The 20,410-nt window shown below is 51.0% G+C and overlaps 1 protein-coding gene across 3 annotated transcripts in view; it reads left to right on the plus strand.

The window, feature by feature from the left end:
• Positions 1-763: 763 nt before the first annotated feature.
• Positions 764-20,410, plus strand: part of PLS3 (plastin 3) — a 33,784-nt gene continuing 14,137 nt past the window's right edge. Inside the window, exon 1 of one of the 3 annotated variants that reach the window (XM_058196865.1) lies at positions 764-833. The gene's annotated coding sequence lies outside the window, so the exon portion shown is untranslated. Of the gene's footprint in view, positions 834-9,285; positions 9,305-15,812; positions 15,970-20,410 lie in introns of those variants that run through there. The other 2 variants (XM_058196867.1, XM_058196866.1) reach the window with 2 other exon arrangements.

Below are 20,410 nucleotides of genomic sequence, written 5' to 3' on the forward strand. Positions count from 1 at the left end.
CTGAAGGCGGATCAAGCTATGGCCTACTTAAGCCAGCATTCAATGCCAACCAACGATGTGCTGGAAAGCTCTCTTGGTGGCAACAAGGGGCATCTCCTGATGCTGGCCACCGGTTTGGTTTAGGAGACAATATTTCTCCTAGAAGAACTTGGGTCCCTTTGCTAACCAGGGACGGAACCCACCTTGGTGAGTGAGCTGCTGACCCAGGATTTAAAAAACAAAACACAAAAACCCTCCACAAAAAGGAAATGCAGGGAGCGCTTGGATAAGAAACGGGAAAGAGAAGAGAGCGCAAAGTGAACCCCCAAAGGCGGCTCGGAGGAGCGCAGGGGTCGGAAACCCAGAGGGGCTTCCAAGCAGCCCCGGCCCTTCCTAGCAGGAAAAGGGGGAAAAGCCCCACCCTCTCCTGGCACCCGCTGGGCCAATTGGGGGGGGGAACCTGCCAGCATCGCGGACAGCCCTGGCATCGGCAGAGGGAGGGAGGCGTCCGGGATGAGCCGAAATCGCCCCTAGAGACCCCAAAGCGACCCCCAGTTGGGTAGTCACATCTCCGAGGCCCCGCCACTCCAGCTCAGGCTGCAGGACCCCCTCCCCCCCCCGGCACTCCCGCGGCAGCGCAGCCCAGCCGCCGCCGCAGCCCCTCCAGAAGCGGGGGGGGGAGTTGCTCCCTCACCCAACGCCCGCCCCCGACCTTGACGGGCGGTGGCTCGGCCAATGGCGCGGCCCGGGGCGGGGTGGGGCGGGGGGGGCGAGGGCGGGGCGGCGCGCGGTGCCAGCCGGAGCGGAGAGCCGCGGCAGGCGAGCGAGCAGCCGGAGGGCGGAGCGGCCGAGCTGTGAGTGGCGCAGCGGCGGGGCAGGCGGGCGGCTCTGGCAGGGCGAGCGGGCCCCGGGAGGGAGACGGGAAGCGGAGCCCCGCCGGTCTCGGCTCAGCCCGAGGGCTCCGAAGGGAGAGGGCGCAGCTCCTGGGGAGCCTCCAGTTGAAGGAGCAGTCTACCTCGGCCGCCCTGGCCAAAGCCCCACCAGCCGGGGAAACGGCGCGGGTTGCGGGCGGCCGCTGGGGCGCGCGGGCTGCGGGGGGAGACGGGGAGCCAGAGAAGGCCCGCCCGTGTCCCCTCCCCCCTCCCCATCTCTGGGGCTCCTCCTCGGTCCCGGCCTGTCTCGGCAGTCGCCGGGTCCCCCGATCCTCCCCGCGGGGAAAACTCGGGTGGGCAGTTCGGAAGTTTCCAGCGGGGCTGCCGGTTCCTCGCGAAAGCGCGAAGTGGGTTTTGCTGGGTGTTTGTGCGGGCTGATGGAGGACTTGGCGTCCTGTGGCCGCGGAGCCTTTTCACCCGCTAAGCGGGGCTGGTGGTGGTGGTGGTGGTGGGGAGAATCTGCATGCACCGGGCTCCCCCTTTCAATGAGGCCTCTGCACGTGGGTCCCCCGGCCCCACCCGGCGCTGAACACGAGGAGCCGCCTGGTCTCGCCTGGCTCGAGGCCCCGCGTGATAGCTCAGTCCGGGGCTCTAGAATCTGGCTTGCCCATCAGAGCAAAGGGAGCAGCAGAAAACTCGGTTGGCCTCGCCCCCAAAACCCAGTAGTCGAGAAGTCACCCCCAGACCCGTCTTGAATGCTTAGCAAAGGATGCCCCAAATTCTGTCCCTCCGGTTTCCAGGGCACCCATCCCCTAAGGTGGCCAAGGATCCAAAAGAAATCTTCCTGCAAGACTCAAGTGGGCCCCTAAAGGGAGCCTTCTCTCTCTCTCTCTCTCTGCTGCACCCCAACAGCTGGGCTCCCCATGGCTCCTGCTAGGGCCTCCCCCTTCTCAGCCTGTGCCTGCTGGCATCATCACATTCAGGGCTGGGGTGAGCCTCGCCCCTTGAACAAAAGCCTGGCTCCCTGAGAGGTTTGCCTACGCCCAGAATGACTTCCGTCCCGTGCAACACCCCCCCATCACCCCAAAGAGCTTGAGTAGTGGCAAAGCTCAAGGAAGCTGAAGCACCCCCCAAAGTTGGAGGCGCTTCGGTGGGATTTCTGCAGCACTCCCTGGAGCTGGGTGTGTCCACTGAGCTCTCGCTTGTGGGGGGGGAGGGAGAAGGTGGACCGGTGGCCATTCTTGTGGCTCTGATGTTGAGTTTTTCAGCCTAGAACTCCCAGAATTCCCCAGCCAGCTATGGGGTATCCTCAGCTAGCTAGCTAGCTGGGGGATTTGGGGAACTGAAGTCCACATGTCTTACAGTTGCTGAAGTTGAGAATCCTTCCTTTGATGAATCCCCTCCTCTTTTTTTTTGATGCCGGAAGCCCAAATTCTGGTTCAAAGGTCGGGGCTGAACCCCTGCCAGCTTTGGGGAGGGGGAGATGTCCCCTCCGGCCTCCAGGGCATCTTCTTCAATGGGCTGATTCAGGCTGATCTGGAAGTTCCTCCCGATCAAGCCCTCCCATAGACCTGCCATTCAGCCTGGCCAGATAAGAGTGTCATTCTCCTCCAGAAGAGGGGGAAGGGCTGCAGGTGGGGGGCAGCACTGGTGAGAAATTTAGGCACCCCGGACGCAACGAATGTGCCAAGAAGCAGGGGAAGGCAGCCCTGAGCATTTGGGTCAAATGCCGGCAATTCTTTCGCACGAGGTTTCTCCGGTTAGCTCCTTTCATTTCATTTTATTTTATTTACGATTCCCATTTATATAGCTGCCCATCTTACATTTATGACTCTGGGCAGCTTACAAACCTTTTCTCTTCTCTCTTTTTGGCTCTGTGCCTGCTTAAGCTTTCCTGTCAAACCTCAGAAGTTGCAGAGTTTCAGAAGTGAGCTTCCCCCTCAGAGCCAAAGCATCAAAGGGGTGGGGGGAGTTCGAACCACTTGGGCTCCCGAGACACGGCTGCGTCCTGCCTCCAAAGTTAAAGGCAAATCTTCTCCTTTAGTCGAGAGAAAAATTTGACCTCAGAAAACCGATTTCTGGTTTTACTCTCCCCTTAAGATGTTCCACGTCCTTAAAAATATTATCGGTAACTCCCGAAGCAAGCGGGGCTGAGGGAGCCTGAGCAGACTACAGTTAATATATTGCATAATCCCTGTGGAATGTCAGGGTATTGCCCCAAACGGGGCTTCCTGTTTTTATTCTTTTCTGTGGATGAAGAAAAAAAAAAGCTGTGCAGTACAAGGGATGCCTCTGAATTTACCTACTTGAAGCAGCTTCGATTTGGGGGGGGGGGGCAGCTAGGCGTGAGAAACAAAGCATAGGGCATTTTTTTAAAAGGGGATTTTGATGGCTCTTTTTTTTGAATCAAATAACTGAGGGAGTCGCCATATTGGTCCCTCCCTGCTCCCCACACGGCTCCCTCCCGATGGGCTAGACTACAAAGGCAATCCTGCCAACCGGTTGGGGATGATGGGTGCTTAGCCTGACACCCTGAGAGGCTGGGAAAGTTGGCCAGGGAAGGAAAACGAGTTGGAACACACACAAAGTCCACCTTCCAAAGGCAGAGGATTCTGGCGGACTCATGGCAGGCTAACCACTTCCATTAAAAGGAGCTTTCGTAAAACCTCTGCCTTTTAATAAAATTAGCCTGCAATGGGGCTGCCAGCCTCATGAACCTTGGTTGGCTTCAGCTCTCCTCCTGCAGACCCCGTTTTGGGGGAGACTTGGGGAACAGAGTAAACCTGATGAATGTTAGAGCTTTGGGGTGAAGTCAGAAGGCTGAGAATGGCTGGCACCAAAACAAGTTTTGGGTTGTGCTGGAGGGGCGGTCAGTCATTTTCCAGTAATGGATTTTACCTGCAAACAAGCCTTGCAAAGTTACCTTCCGGTGGATGAAGAGTTTAGGAGGGACCAACAGGGCAGAATTTGGCCATTGCTGTCGAGCTGCCCTGTCCGTTTGAACTGGAGGAGAGCTCAGCCCTGGCAGTTTGCACCCCTTGTCTTACGGCTGAACGTGATGCATGAGCTCAGCCGTTCAGCCGCTGGTGGTTTATTCAGCAAACGGTGGTGCGGTTTGATGTGTGATCCCAGGGAGGGTATGTAACTGCAGAGAGAATCTGAGTTGTCACAGCTGTATCTCTGAGAAAGTCAGAGACACATTCTGTGTGAGCGTTGTGGCTGAAGTCATTTGCATAACAGAAAAATGAAGTACGGTAGCCCTGGAAAATCTGACCCGATTGGAAAAATGCCAGAGCAGGGGTGGGACACGTGATAGAGGTGTTTAAAACTATGCTGTAAATGTTGACTTGCAGTTGGGTTCCATTGCATCTTCTCTGATGAGACTTTTTGCTGCCCTCTTCCGACAACAGGTTCCAGGGGACTTCCTTGGCATAAGCTGCCTGCCTGGTCCTTTCCTTGCTCTGTGGAGACGTTAGCTTCCCTCCCTCATCAGTTCAGGGTTATTTCTCTGCCTTTACCTGCTGACCATTTTTTTTTTTATTCTGCTGGAAATCTGTCAGTGCATTCATATATATTACTCGTGACTAAGGCTCTTAAATTCAGTGAGATTTACTTCCAGAAAACTTGTGGAAGATTGTAGACCGCTCAGAGACCAATCTGAGAAATTGCTTACTTTATTATTTGCACATTGTTGTATTTGTGTTTTTGGAAACATGGTAGTAAAAAATGCTTGTTTGCCAGAATTACTTCTGACTTGGTACGTAAAGCTGATGGAAGTGACTTGCTGGGACTTCTTCTGCCTTGTGATTACTGCAACTTTGTCATGGCAAAGATGCTTTATTTTTATATGGTTCCTCATTCCTTGCTGATGTAAAGCAGATGTGGAATATTTGGGGATGTTAGAAATGCAGTTAAGGCTGAGTCTGATCTTGCAGATGTTTTAGGAGAGTCTCTGAAAATACCACAGGGTGGGTTATTTTTAGAGTGAGTGGTCTTAGCTATCTTCCATCTCTCACATAATGTATCCCTTGCTCATATCCCAGTTATGGCTTAAAATGCTATTGTAGACGTGTCTCAGCTCATTCACCGGCCACCTGGATAATGTCCTTGTAAGGACTAATCAAAATGGCACAATAACATGGATTTATTTTTGATTTCTCTTGGGAGGTGAAACATTACAGAAACCACAAGTTGGGGAAAAGGCAAGGGACAACCCCAAAGTAAGCCAGTTACTCCACCCAAGAGGTCCACCTAGCTGGCTGGGGAATTCTGGGAGTTGAAATTCACAAGTCTTAACGTTACCAAGTTTGGACACCCCTGATTTAAATTGTCTCCTTTCGCAGTTTTACAGAAATACTCACTGTTAGTTTGATTTCTTTCCTTCTTTCCATCTAGCCTTCCATCCATCCATCCATCCATCCATCCATCTATCTATTGCTTGGTTGGCAATATCTGCATTTTCCTAGCTTCTCTGAAACAACTCCTCAATCCACAATGCTTAGGGTATGAAGCCAAGAAGAAAACTTCCTTTCCCCCTGCCTCTAGTTGTGATGGGAGTTGTAGTCCAGCCAATCTGGGGTGGGGCCAGTTTCAGCAGATGGCAGATTTCTGCTAGATGCTACATTTGCCAACCAGCAGCTGCAAAAAAACTCCACTTCCTTTGCTGTTGTTAATGCAACAGCGTCCCCTCAAACATGTTTTTGCAACTCACTTTAATTCTCCCTCCAGTGCAGACATTCTGGATTTCCTGTTATCTCTGACATTTCACCTACTGGATATTAGGGTATATCTACTTTGATTGTGGGAAGTCAGCAGGACCCCAACAGTAGATCATCTTGGTCTTTCCTTGCCTTCAGTGGCAGTTGGGATGGTGTTTGTAATACAATTTAACTGGTGCTTCAACTGTGCACTGAATTTGCTTTGCGAGGGCTGAAGAGTTCCTGACAAAGGAGGCAAAGGGAGGTTTCTTTCAACCTCTCTTCCTGTCCTCTTGGCAGGGCAAGTCTGCCAGAGCTGATGGCTGCGGCAGCTGGCAGATCAGAGGGGGGGGGGGAAGTGGGGGGGGCAGGATATGAACATTGTAGTCAGCTGACCCAGCCACAGACAATGCAAACTATGGAAGAAAGTGCCCTCCAATTATGCAAATGCTGTCCAGATCTTTTTTATAGCTGGGAATGTTTGCTTTTTATTTATTTTTTTAATTCATTTTTTTGCTCTGTGCTAATCATAAACCCTGAACCTTCTTTCTGAAATTACGGGAGTTGAATTGTTCGAAACCGGCACTCTCTTCAAAATTATACGGTGGTTTTAGGGAAGGCGTGATCCTAGCCTCACTAAATTTGGAAAGCGGTTATCACTCTGAATGGGCAACCTTCAGGTGTAACCCAGTGATAAGGGCTGAATTTGGCAAGAACAAAATGCTCAGGAGATTGCAGCCAATATGGCTGTGCCTGCGCGCATTGTTCTCCCCTGGTGAAACACAAATGAAACGAAGTCCTCCTTCAATATGCCCGCTTTCTTTCTTCTTCTCAATGGAGTGTGATTTGAAACCAAAGGCTTGGTGGAATTTATTTTCAAGAGCTTTGCACTGCATCTGTGCAAACACTCCCTCCGCCGAGCAGCCTTGTGGGACAATATTAGCATCCCACAGCAGTTGTCAAGACAGGTTCTTTTTAAGTCCTCAACCCCACAGGGTAGGTGAGATGCCCCGAAGACCCCAGGCCCCTCACAACAAGTGTTCACACAAAGCAAACCTCTCTCTTTTCCCTACCACAAATGTTGCCAACAGCTGCTGGGAAAAACACTTGTGTGCCAAAGAAGAACAGCCACATGGCCCTTGGTTGCACTGCACAGTCTCCCAAGTCTAACGTACTAACTCAAAACGTACACATTTCAGAAAGCTAAATATTTTGTTTTATGTGTTAGATTTCTATACTGCCCTTCTCATCTAAATGACTCTGGGCGAATCAAATAAATACACGAATAGGAGTGTAGATGACAAACAGAATCAACACCCCAAAAATGACAAGTTAATGACAAATAATCAGAGATACCAATTCAAAAAGCAAAAAAGTATCCAAAAAGGAAATGTTGCTTCTATATGGGAAGCAAAATGGATATTTTTTTTCCTATCCACAAAGTAGCACTTGTTTTTCCTCCTCATCCACTTTGCTACTTTTTATTCATTCTTCCTTTCCTTTCCTATCAAAACAAACCTGTTCCAGTTCTATGCTAAAGAGGAGAAAAATCCAGGGACTGTGAAGGTTTAAAGAGTGATGTGTGCATGCCTGCCTTTGAGGAAACAACAACAACAACGGCCAAGTTCCTAGATCCGGCTGCTTTCAAGAGAGACCTACTTCAAGTGCCCCAAAATAATTCCCAGCAGCCATGATGGGCCTGCAAGGCGGCTGCTCTACCCTAGCAGATGTTTTATGGGTCTCACTTTGCTGCACCAGGGCTGAGTGGCCTCCATGGGCCTCTGTGGGCAGCCCTGGAGGATGCATTCCTGAGAATCCTGAGTCTTCTGTGCTCTTTGGGAAGCTCCTTCGCTTAGGGCACCTGGCTCAGAGGAGACCTTTTCTCCCCTGTGAGAGCCTTGGCCGCTACCTTTAATGGCTTGGCCAGAAACTCATTTCGCTGTGAGTCCACACATGACCTCCACCTTTGATCTGGCTTCCTGCTTGCATTCCTTTCTCGAAAGGCACAAATGCTGAGCTCATTCTGGGAAGTGGCTCTTCAGGCAGCTGAAAAACTCCTCAAGAGGCCACTAAGTGCCGCAGGGGCCCAGAATCCCCTTCAGGGTTGGGCCTCTCTTGGAGCCTTGGTCCCCTGGTGTTTCCCAGACAGGTTGAACTTAAAGCTTCAGTCAAAACACGGAGGTCCTGCCTGGCATCCCGGGTTGCTTCCCTAAAACGCTTGACGCTCCACAAAATAAGTAGAGATAGAATCTTACAGGCAAGCCAGATTAAAAGATGATTTTTAATGTAAATAAAGAAAATGGGATAAGAAAGAAAATAAAATAATAAATGAGAGATGGGGCGGGGGAAGGTATAAAAGCGAAAGAAGACCACTAAGAAACGTTTAAAAATAGGAGATATTTGTGTTGTGTGTTGTGTGTTTCTCAGATTGTGCATCACAATAAAATAATTAAAAAGAAAAAGAAAATCCAGGCTAGGTGGATGTTTGCATTTTGTTTTACCTGTATACAGTAGTAGTTGGAGTGGTGACTTTTTCATGTAAGATCCGACACTTGAATTTATTGTACTGTTTGAAAAGACAATTTAAAGAGTATATAGAATTAATGTTAATTTTAAGATACCAAAAAAAAAAAAAGATGATTTCCCCGAGGACCAAATGGGAAGGATTGTTGCTGTTGTGGCTGTGGTGGTTTTTATGCTGGTGAATCCAGAAGGACATCAGATGCATTTGTAATGGCTGGTCTGTCTGGGTCAGGCCCACATGGCATTTAATCCTCTCTCTGTGGACGGTGATGCTTTTCTGAAGAAGGGGCCGTTTCCCTCCCCTTCCACCTCTGTATGCAGCATCCACAGGTGCCCCTGTCCATTTGGCTCGCTTGGTCTGAGAAGGGATCTAAACATCGCTCTGATGCAGAACCGAAATGAAACTGTTGCCCTCTTTGCATTTCAAACTTTCTGTATCTGTACGTTAACACAGTTTCCGTTGGAAGGAGGCCCATTTTTTTTTTGCTCTGCTTTGAAAGGGGGCATGTATGAGACTAGCAACTCGTAGGGTGGGGCAGCCCCAGGGGTGAAATGTAAAATTTGTTACTACCGGTTCTGTGGGCGTGGCTTGGTGGGAGGGTAATGTGACTGGGTGGGCATGGCCAACTTTTTTTTTTTTTACTTTTAAAAGCATTTTTTTGGCTGAAGAAAAAATGCTTTTAAAAGTAAAAAAAAAACAACCTGATGATCGCACGGCTCAGCTGGGCATGGAGGGGGGGTGGGCAGGGATTTTTTCTACCTGTTCTCCGAACCACCTGCCGCCATCGCTACTGGATTGAGTGATCCGGTCCGAACCAGGAGCATTTCACCCCTGGGCAGCCCCCAAGATAACACCCTGCCAGTTCAGAGCTCTCCTGGGTGGAAACTAGCCACTGGGCTTCTTATTGTTGTCCTGGAAGTGTTCTTGCATTTAAAAAAACCCCAAAGCTATGAGGTCATTTCCCCTAAATACCCACGAGGTGGATCTATAAATAAAGGTCGCCAGGCTCCAGCCTTTGGGGAACATAATAGTTATTTTGGCCTCTCTGAAGCCGGAGACACACCCAGATGGGGGTTGTAGGAAAAAGGAGATTTTTACATCTCATTTCCATACCGGCAGAGAATTTGGAAGAGGGCAGATTTAAAAGGCCCCAGGAGAAGGCAACCCTCTTCCAGGCTAAGGAACCCACATTGACCCCTGGCTGGTTGTGGTTCCGTTCCAGGAGGATCCAGGTAAACGCAGTCTCTGTGAATATCACCTGGTGGTCTCCTCCACTTTTGTCTCGCTGAGTCTTTGTTTTTGGGCAGAGCAGCTGAATGAGGAATAAACGGGAGGAGGCCGCATCTGTGGGGTGACCAGCAGCCTCTTTCCTGCAGCAACCAGCAGATATATTTGGGAAGTTTCTCCCAGGGTGAAGTCCGTTGCATTTGGCACCGAGAGCCTGGAACGCTGCGGAAGCGAAGGGGTTCCCTTGCCAACGAGGGTTTGGTGGGTGGGGGAGATTCATCTCGCAAGCCAATAACGCTCAAAGAGAAATGCTTTCTGGTAGCCTCCGGGGGAAACATATGTTTTGTTTTGGAATAGACTGGAGCGATTTTCCCTGCTTGCGATGGGAAGTGGTTAGAGATCGCCTGGAGTTTTTGAGATGTTGGGAGAATTCTTGGGTAGCTGTCGGGTAGCTGGTGCATCGTGGTTAGGTTTATCCATGGCCCTTGAAATAAATCATATTCTCCTTAGGAAAACAGTGCTGTTGCTGTAGATAAAATTCAGAGTGCATGGCACTAAGAAAGAAGCCCGGCTTTGTTAGACAAAAAACGAGAAGGCTGCATTTTGGTCTCCTTCCTAGGAATCCCAGGTGAGACTCACCTTCCCTGGTTGTGAGCATAGGAAGCGAGAGGCAAATTCCATCCGCCTGAAGTGATTTGTTTTCCTTTCGGAAAAGGGTTTCACTCCCTCCTTTCATCTTGTTTTGTCTCCGCCTGAAGTTGTCAGAGCTCTGTTTTCCTGTGTCTGGATTCCAAAGGTGGCCGTTTCCTCAATTCTGTGGTGGATTAGTCTAGACTGGGATGGTGGGGGGGGGATGGTGGTGACTTAACAACCTGAGGACTTCAGGTCCCAGGATTCCTGAGCCACCATCCAAAAACACAAGGATAATAATGATGGAGAGGAACACAACTGTCAACGAGGAGACAAGAAAGAAGGCAGAAAAGGTGCTCCAACTCAAAACGGAAAGATTTTCAGAGCATTTCAGAATTGCAGGGCTGAAAAGCATCACCTGAAGACAATGGAGACCCACGTCTGGCCTGGAGCCTATAATAACTGCCTTCGACCCATTCATTTCCTGATGCTGCCAAACTCCACAAAGCGAGAGGCGAGGTTTAAATTTAGCTCTGAGTCACTGGCACGAGTCCTCTGCCTCCGAATGGCCGGCGGGTCTGGGAAGCAGCTTCTTCAACAGCCCACGTTGGAGAAGGCTTGGGCGGCTGCTCTCCCTCGGCTTTGGCCCCACGGATGGAAGGAGAAGATATGGAGAGATGATCTACCACCGTGATGGCGAACCTATGGCACGTGTGCCACAGGTGGCACGTATAGCCATATTGGTGGGCACGGGAGCTCAGCTCCGGCACACATGTGCACACCAGCCAGCTGATTTTTGGGTCTTCTGGGCCCACCAGAAGTAGGGAAACAGGCTGTTTCCTGCCTCCAGAGGACCTCGGGGGGTGGTGGGGAAGGCCCGTTTTTCTGTCTCCCCAGCCTCTGGGGAGGGCAAAAAATGGCTCCCCGCCCCCTGGAGGTCCTCCAGAGGCCGGAAATGGCCCGTTTGCCAACTTCTGATGGGACTGGGAAGGCCCATGTTTTGGGAAGGCCGCTTTCACCCTCCCCAGACTCCTAGAAAGGCTCTGGAGGCTGGTGAGAGAAAAAAAACAGGTCTACCGTGCCATTGCATGCCAGGAGCATGCGGGGGGATGGTTTGCGTGTGCATGCATGGGGGCAGGGTGTATAGAATTATGGGTGTGGGCCTGTGAGCGCACGACCCCCCCCCCTTGCTCCTGGAACGCAATGGCAAAAAGGTTAGCCATCAGTGATCTACCAGATCCTCCAAGGGTGGAGTTTGACTCCAACCCTCAGCATAATGGAGGTCACAGTAGCCTCGTGGTTCCTGGGTTGGTGTCCCATCATCTGAAGGTGGGAATCATGTGCATTTCACGTGGAAGCCCAGCCACAAGCTCAACGCTGTTTTAACATGGAATGTGCGCTCGTGTGCTGAAAACAGGAGCATGGCCCTGCCTTCCTCCGCAGCATTCACCCTAGTTGGATACCTCCCCATGAAGGCAAAGCTTCTTCCAAGCCACCCAAAAGGCTCCTCATCTCGGTCTTGGATGATTAAACATCAAAAGCTCTAAATCATTTGGTGGATGTTCTCCTACAACAAAGACACACTGAGCATGCAGGGATCCCTTCCCTCATGACTTCCTGATGCTTTGGAAGAAATCCGTTTATTTTTGGCAGAATGATGGTGGTAAAGTCAGCTACTTTTCACCCTTGATGATGAATTAATTTAAAGCTTTTTTTTTAATAATAATCTTTTTTATTTTTTAACAAAACAACAACAACAAGACATAACAAACACTAACATAAAACATATATTCCTTCTTTACATCAGCTTTGTTTCAGTATTCCTCTATTATTTACATTTTTCCCCTTCTCGTTTCCTTTAATTATACTTATCTTTTTTCCCCATTATCCCTAATTTCTGTATATATTCCATCATACTATCATTATAACAATTCGTTTTCTTTCATGCACTACCCTTTTTTGTACGTGTATATGTGACCCTTTCCCCTTTTTCGTCATTTACCATTTCTAATTTCTATACAATTATACAATTTATTCCATACTATATAATATTCCGTATCTTCTTTTTCTTTTATCTCCTTTGTTAATTTATCCATCTCAGCACAGTCCACAGCCTTTTTTTTGCTTCCTTTGGCCTCTTCTTGCCACTCCCGGCTTCTTCTTTTTTTCCAACTCTGCTCCCTTCATTCTCCTTGCTTTTGGGAGGCTCCCCCACTACTCCCCTCCCCCCCCCGTCTGCTGTCCAGGAGATCTTGGGAATAAGCCCTCTTTTGCTCCCTGGTCAAAATTTGCAGTATCCCCACTGTCTTGGTCGCCCTGCAGGCTTGGAGAGGTGGAGAAAAACCGGGCTGCTGCTGCTTCTGCTGCTGCTGCTGCATGGCCCACTCCTCCACTCAACAAAACTGCTGTGTCACCCTTTCCGAGAAGAGCAGAGCGCCCTCCCCTCCCCCCACAGCCTTCCTCCATCTCTCAGGAAAGCAAGCAGCTTTTTCCCCTGGCAGAGAGGCCAAGCCTGCCGAGACACGTTCAGGCGGGTGATATGGGAGGCTCGGAAGCCTCACCTTCTCCTGGTTCTCCTGGTCCAGGGTGCGGCTGGGGAGGTGATGCCAAAGTAGGTCAAGCCGGCATCGTTTCGTTTTCCTGTCCTCTCATTTTTGCAGGCTGTCCTCGCTCAAGTGGGGTGGCTCCCGAGTGGCTCTTTTTGGCCTTGCCCAGAGGAGATGTTCTTCCACGGTTATCCTGCCCCCCCACATCTGGGTTATTCCAGCTTCTGCCTTCGACTTCAGGGTGTGGAGCTGGGCAGCCGATCTTCTTAAGTGCAGGAAGCAAAAGCTGCTTGCTCCCGATTTCAGCATCACAGAAACCGGAGTCCTTAGCAAGGCCCCGCCAAGTTTCATTGGGGAATCATTTCCCAACGCAAGAGCGGTTCTCCCCACTATTTTCCTGCCTCCCCCTTGATCGAGAACCCATTTTACTTGAGGGCCTCCTTTGCGGCGGCCCAGAATTCAAAACTGAGGGTTATCTGCCTATTTGGAAAACGCTGAGCTATGAAGGTAGCTTCTCTTTCCCAGGCCAAACCACCCTCGGCAGGGATTTGATTGAAGGAGGAAGAGGGGGAGGAAGCAGAAGTTTTAGTGCTAGTAGCGGTTCTAAGAGAAGTGATAGTAACTTCTGACATCAGCAGGATGTGAGAGACACTGACTGAATCCTCCCTATTTTTCTGATTCAGGTTGTCGCCTCTCTTTCCGCAGAACTCTTTTCCTCTCCTTTCCCCTAGTTGAAAGTCAAATAATCATCATTTGGGCATCTATACTCATCAAAGGGTTAAGCGCTCCTGGATAATGTGTGGCTGGACCACAACCCAGCAGCCCCCCAAACTCTGGGCCGGATGCAACTGAGTCCTGCCACACCTGGGAGAACGTCTGACTCCAGTGGTTGCCGATGGTTGATCTGCAAAGGCCAGAAATGGGAGCCTGATCTTGTGTGTAAGAGCTAAATTAAACCCTGCCTTGCAAGGAGCAGGACAACTGCCTGACTCCTCGAAAGCTAAGAAGGGTCAGCCTTTAAAACAGGGGACCCCAACCTCCAGGATGCAGCCGAGTGGTGAAATCCAATTTTTTTTACTACCGGTTCTTGGGCGTGGCTTGGTGGATGTGGCAGGGGAAGGATATTGCAAACTCTCCATTCCCACCCCACTCCAGGGGGAAGGATATTGCAAAATCTCCATTCCCACCCCACTCGGGCCAGCCAGAGGTGGTATTTGCCAGTGCTCCAAACTGCTCAAAATTTCCGCTACGGGTTTTCCAGAACCTGTCAGAACCTCCTGGATTACATTCCTGCTGCAGCCCACTATTGGGTCGTGAGCCATTTGGAACCAGGTCGTGGAAGTGGTGGGTGACAGACGCCCGCACACATCCCCACTTGTGAGAGCAACAGGCACTCCACGCAAATGGAGTGTTCGCGCACTTGTTCCTGTGGAACCATCCCCTCTCCTGCCCGTCCCCCCTCCAGCCGGTCTGCAGAGGTTGGGGGACTATGGTTGAAAAGGAAGCACCCAAGCGGAGTGCCAGGAGAGAAGGGCAAATGGGAAATTCAGGAAGGTCTCCAAAGACGGCTGGGATGGGCTGTTTTCATACTGATGGAGATGTCTCGCTGTTGTTTCACCTTCTCTTCAGTCCCCCCGAAGCAAGCATTAGATTTCTGCCTGCCCTGCCACTCAGGCAGGTAAGAGTGGAGGAAGCGAGGTGAAGGGCTGGGCTGGCGTCTGCTTTGGACTCTTTGGGGGTAGGAAGAAGCGGCCTTCCTGGCAGAAGACTCGTGTGGCCGGCCGTTCACCCCTCCCCTTTTTTCCTTCTGAGGACGCTGGCTCTTTCCTTTCCACTTGCTGGGAACACAGGTGAGCGGCGTGGCTGCCTTCCCCAGGCAAGGAGGCCCTGGGGCAGCAAGTGTCCTCCGGTAGCCTTCCCCCAAAGGAATTGGCCGGCTCTTTCAGGTGCACGAAGAGAGGAAGGTGCCAGCTGATGCCAGATCCGCCCTCTGGAGCCTCAGGTGACCCTGTCCCAGGGGTCCCCCAACCAGACAGCAGGCTCGGCGGGGGGGCAGAATAATCAGACCTCCTTGGCAGGGGGAGGGAGAGAGATGGCACCCCCCTCCTGTGCCCAGACTGGCAAGGCTTCCCTCCAACTGCTTGCTGAGACTTGCTTCCGAAGGGAGATTCCTGTCTCACAGGGAGAATTTAACTATTAATGTTCCACTGGTTTCTAAGTGTTGTTGTTCTAACCAATGTAACAACCAATATATTTGTTATTATACTGGTTATACTGGTTAGTTGTAACTGGTTATATTAGTGTTGTTATGTTGGTTTCTTGGGTTTCTTCTACTCCATTCCCCTCCACCCCAACATCTAAACTCTCGAGAGAGGAGCTTTCTCCACCTCTCAGATTCAGAAAACTCATCTAGAATAACAGAGTTGGGAGGGACCTTGGAGGTCTTCTAGTCCAACCCCCTGCTCAGGCAGAAGACTCTATAACCATTTCTCTTCCACTCTCTTGCTGGGGACTAGAACATTTGATTTAAATTTTGGCAGGTGCAGAGAAGGTCCCAAAGGGCTATGTTCAGCCCTGGGACATGGACGGGAGAGAGTCCGGTGGCTGCTCTGGACCCCTTCAGCCCCACAAGTGGCCTTTTGGGGGGCAGGGATCAGGTGGAGGGCTGGGAGCCAAAAGAAGGGAGGCCGGACACTCGCCTGGGCTGGGATGTGTGAATTGCTCGGCTCCCAGCCCTGGTCTTTCACACACCTCTCCCCCTCCCCCAACAACTTGGCGAGGGTCCACTTTGGGAAGCAGCAGCAGCTGCCGAGTTCTGGGTCAGGGCTAGGAAGGGCCGTGCGGAGGGGACTCACTTCTCTGGCTGATGGAAGCCCTAAGCGTGGAACTGCCAGGTCTTCTCGGAGCCTCTTGAGAAATCTTAAGGGGGGGGGCTCCACGCACACACTGTTGGGTTGGCAGGACCAGCCCCCCCCCACTCCTGCCTGGGGCAGAAGAAGAAATGCTGCCGGTGGACAAGTAAACCCCTTTATCTCTGAGGATGCCCACAAATGACTCGGTGCCAGGGTGGGGGCGGGGAGAGGACTGTGGTTTTCCACGCAGCCCTCCCCCCACACCGCCCCCTTCTTGCTGCTGTAAATATCTGGGGCATTCAGCATCAGGGCTTTCGGGAAAGCTGACCCTGCTCCTGGCAGGCTGGAACTATGATTTGCCTGCTGCAGGCGAGGAGACGGCAGTCTGTGTGTGTGTGTGTGCCCGTGTGTCCCTGCGCAAGTGTTCAAAGTTTTGCTGTGTAATGCACGATTCCAGCAGCCTCCTCTCATTTGCTGGCAGGAAATGTTTTGACTTGCTTGCCTGGAATTACGGCTGTAAAGAATGCTGGGCTTCCAGATTTAACGTTCCTTCATTCGTTTGGGGCGTGGGAGAAGGCCCCATCTCGGGCCTGGGCTGGGCTGAGAAGAGCTGCTCCCTGGGGGGGTGTCCCACCGGGAGAGGTAAGGGGGCTTCCAGCCTGGCTCAACTCAGCTGCAGTGCAGGCGGGGTGTTTGTGTGTGTGTAAGGGACATGGGAGAGTCCGCTTGTCAACCTTCCTCTCTTCTGTACACTTAACTTTTCTTCCATCTTCCTCTCTGTCTCGGGTTTCCTGCCAGTCTGTCTGAGGGGAGGATGGAAGAAACAAACGCTGAATGACAAAAGAAAAAGAGAGAGAGAGAGAGAGAGAGAGAGAGGTCCTTTTGGATGTTTATATATTCTGTGGGTTCTGCAGAGCTGCTCCCTTCTGCTGCGTATGGGGAGACTTTGGGGGTTCTGATTTGCATCCCACTGAAAGCTTTGGGAAAGGGGCCCGTTTGCTGACTTGCACTGGGGCGGAGCGGATGGGAACGGTCATGTAGCACATCTGGAGAAGGTCTAAGATGGATGTGCGAGTCAGTGTACCGGGTAAGGGAAAACATCTGGCCGGCGCTTTTCTTGTGAAAGGCTGCAGCAGCTGCTGGGAGGCTGCTCTGCTGGAAATCCTGGGGGATCAAAGAGATCCAGAGAGGCCTGAACTTTGGAAGGTCCCAGAGAGCCCCGGGAATCCTGACCCGGAGGTGGCGGAGGCGCCATGCTTGCCTAACTGGCGGAGCTAAGCCTGGCGGTTGGTAGACAGACGTGTGCCATTGTTTTCAGCAGGAACTCAGGGCAGGTCGTGATGTAGCACTTTTCGTGTCTCTCCTCCTGAAACTGGTAACTGGAGGCCCAGCAGGTACAAGATTTGGGAGCAAGACAAGGGAAAGGGAGAGGATGCCCTGGCTGGTTGCAGTGGCCCAGATCACTCAAGATAGAGGTCTGAAATGCAGCCCTGTGCAAAGGCCACTGAGGGTGGGTGGGTAGGGGGATGGGAGAGGTTTCATTTTCTTACCAGGAATGTCTTTGCCAGCATGGGAATTCTCTCCCCCCACGTCCCCTTCCTTCCTTCGGAATGTGCTGCTATAATCAGCAATATTTGGCCCATCTCGTGATTATGGGCGGCTGCTTCTGCCTGGGACTTCTGAGCAGCTGAATCTGCCGGGGGTGGGGGGGGAGAAGATGTTTTCCAAGAGCATTTTTCTCCTTTGGAGGAGGCAAAAATAAATACATGAACCATGTCCCTGGAGAACCCCTCCCCCCGCCAAGAGAAGGGAGGCCTAAAGCACAACGGCTGCTTCTCCAGGTAGGGATGTAAAAAAAAGTGAAAACTTTCCTGGGGCGAAGGCACTTCAGGAAATTCAGGCTCCTGGGAATTCTGCGAGACGGGTAGCCTGTGTGGGTCGCCTTATCTGGGCAGTGGCTAAAGAGTTAGAGGAGAGAAGAGATTAACCTCCCCAAGTGATCTGGTTATTGGACTTGCTTATTTCATAGCCAACCGACGGATTGCTTGGAAGAAGAGCTAACTTCTTCCTGGGAGAGTGTGGGGGGGGGGAGCTGCAGGGTGTATAGATTCCCATAAAATAAATGGATAGCTTCTTTCTTGGATGCCTTTGCAAAACTTTCTTTTTTCTTTAAGAAAAACTGTTTGTTACGCTATCAAAGGACCCCCCATGCACAAAGCAAATCTACGTTTCATTTCAAGGTGCCGAGAGCTTTGTAAAGTATGTTGGCTGTAAGACGCCCTCCCTCCCCCAGGCCACCCTTCCTGGTGTGATCAGAGCAGCAGGTGCTTCCTTCTCAGCCTGGAATTGGGGAGGGCTTACCCCTCCCTCATTGGAGCTGACCTTTTGTTGCTGTTGTTGTTGTTAGTTGTGAAGTAGTGTCCGACCCATTGAGACCCCATGGACCACATTCCTCTACCATCCTCTGGAGTCCCTTGAAGCTCACGCCTGTCGTCCCCTTCTTCTTTCGCCCTCCATCTATCCCTGCATTAGGCTCTTCTCCAGGGAGTCCTTCCTTCTCATTAGGTGGCTAAAGTATTATTTGAGTTTCCTCTTCAGGATCTGGCCTTCTAAAGAGCAGTCAGGGTTGATCTCCTTTAGGACTGACCGGTTGGATCACCTTGCACTCCAAGGGACTTGCAGGAAGCTTCTCCAGCACCAGAGTTCAAAGGCCTCAATTCTTTGGTGCTCAGCCTTCCTTATGGTCCAACTTTAGAAAGCGCTAATGCATTTCTCTCCACCTGTTTTTCTCAAATTTCCAAGGAGAATTTAAGAGCATTAACCGAGGCGAAGGTGCATCATGTCTAGATAACTTTCTGCGTCTCCCATCCCTTCCATGTCCATTTTGCCTGTTGCACATTTAAATCAGGAAAGGACTAGTGCTCAGCATGGGGAAACTCCGATTGGGCTTCATTTAGAGTGAAATCTCACCACTGCAGCTAGTTCAGAATATCTTAGTTCATCCCTGCACTGGGCATGTTCCGGTCTGTGAGAATTCATTTGGAAAAGATGTACCTGGAGAAAAGCAAATTCAAAGTCTTCCTCGTGTTTTCCTTAGCAAGATGGATGGGAAAGGCAGGTGGTGTGTGCAAAGATTCCAGCAGTCAAACTGCATTCAGTGGAGCACCGATATATGATATATCTCCCGCATGCATGTCGGGGTGGAGCCTCTCTAGGGCTTTTTCTCACAGTCTCGTAGTGCCCCAGAGGGCAGGCGGCTCCCTTCGCTGATGGTGGGGAGGTTTGCAGTTGGTTGCCATAACTGTAGCTTGGATCATTATCAGTCTGGGAACCAAGACTTAGGTAGGGGTGGCCGTATGTCTGGCTGTTGCAGTGATTGATTCCTGCCCTGAACAGGAAGTTAGACTGGATTAAGGTTTGATTGTTGGACCAGATCAAAGAAGAGTGGGGTCAACCCATTCTCCAAAGCACCAGAAGGCCAGACAAGAAACAACGGATGGAAACTAATCAAGGAGAGAAGCAACTAGGGAAGAATTTCCCGACAGTGAGGACAACCTGAAGAACAGAAGTTGTGGGTGCTTCATCATGGGAGGAGACTTTAAGAAGAGACTGGACATTTACTTGTTTGAGCAGGGGGTTGGATTAGAAGACCTCCAAGACATCTATTCTGATTGATTGATTTGATTGATTGATTCCCAATCTTGGCCATTTGAAGATGGGTGGACTTCCAGAATTCTGGGAGTTGAAGTCCACCCATCTTCAAATGGCCAAGGTTCGGAAATCCTGGACTAGATACTCTCCTTCACTTCCACGTGACCTCACCGTTCACTTTTCTTTTGGTTTCTGGAAAAATCAGATGCCAGCCAGCTCCTTCCCAGTATGGGACAATGACCTTCTTCCCAAGAGACTTTTCCATGCCCTTTAAGCTGACCTTATTCAGGAGCCCACAAATGTTAATGCCACTTTGTGACCTACAATAAAAGATCAGAGTTCTCCCAGAAAGTTTTCCAAACCCCAAGTCTGGAAAACTTCCCAAAGCAGGGAAGAGGCTAGGAAGAGTAGTCTCTGCCCTCTCCTGGCCATGCTCCTACTTGGAGTATAAAACCCAAAACCCCAATGGGGAAGATCAGAGCCCTCCAGGAGGTGGAGATGGATCTCTGCCTGTTGGCCTCCTCCTGGATCTCCTGCAGCTTCGGGTGTGGCTCTTGGTGGATCCAGCCTGAGTCAGACTGATGTCATTGAGGCTGGCGACTTCCTCCAGATTGTCCTCCCGCCTGGGCGTTCCCTGATCTCGGGGTTTACTCCTACTAGTAAAAACAACACTTAACTAATTAGGGAACGACGGCCTCCTCAGCTTGAAGACATAACCGTCTCATCCGCAAAACGGGGGTTAGATGGATGGCCTGCAGTTTTGTAAAGTGGCAAATCCTGTTCCGTTTTCCGAAATTACAGCTGGGGCCAACCTGATGGTTTGTGCCTTTTCAAATGGGATCATTTCACGTGTGCCCCCCCCCCCCGCATGAGCCATGGCCTTGTTATGCAATGCCTGGGCTATAAAATAGGGACGATTTTTGGCATAGAGAGAATCTAGCAAACAAGGAAACGGCTCATCCCTTCAGGCTGCAAAGTGGCTGCTGCAGGAAAGTAGGAGATGGTTCAGCGCCCCCTCCCTGCTTGTTTACCTAGAGGAAAAATGGCCTAAGGACAGGAAAATTCCCAGCGGAAAAACAGAATTGCTCCAGATCAGAGGTGAACCAGCCTGTCTGCCCAAGGAAGGGAATGTCAGGTTTCCCAACAAGAAAATCCAGCCAAATGATTCTCTGGGCTGCGAATGTTTTCATTGCGCTGGATGGCTTGCAGCTGGGAAAAACGTGTGTGTTTGTGTGTGGGGGGAGAACTACGCCGCAAACAGGGAGGGGGTGTTCTCTGGGCTTCCTCCAACCAAACCTGTTGGCAGGCAGCAGCTTCCGCCATGTGATGGTACTTGTTGGTCAAGGCTGCTTTTCTGGACACCTTTTTTTCCCCCTGGCCAGAAAGGTCCCCGGACGGACACACACACCCTGGGTTTACTTTTCCTCCCTGC

The sequence above is a fragment of the Ahaetulla prasina genome, chromosome 11 (genome assembly GCF_028640845.1).
Source record: "Ahaetulla prasina isolate Xishuangbanna chromosome 11, ASM2864084v1, whole genome shotgun sequence".
In the NCBI taxonomy this organism is placed as follows: Eukaryota; Metazoa; Chordata; class Lepidosauria; order Squamata; family Colubridae; genus Ahaetulla; species Ahaetulla prasina.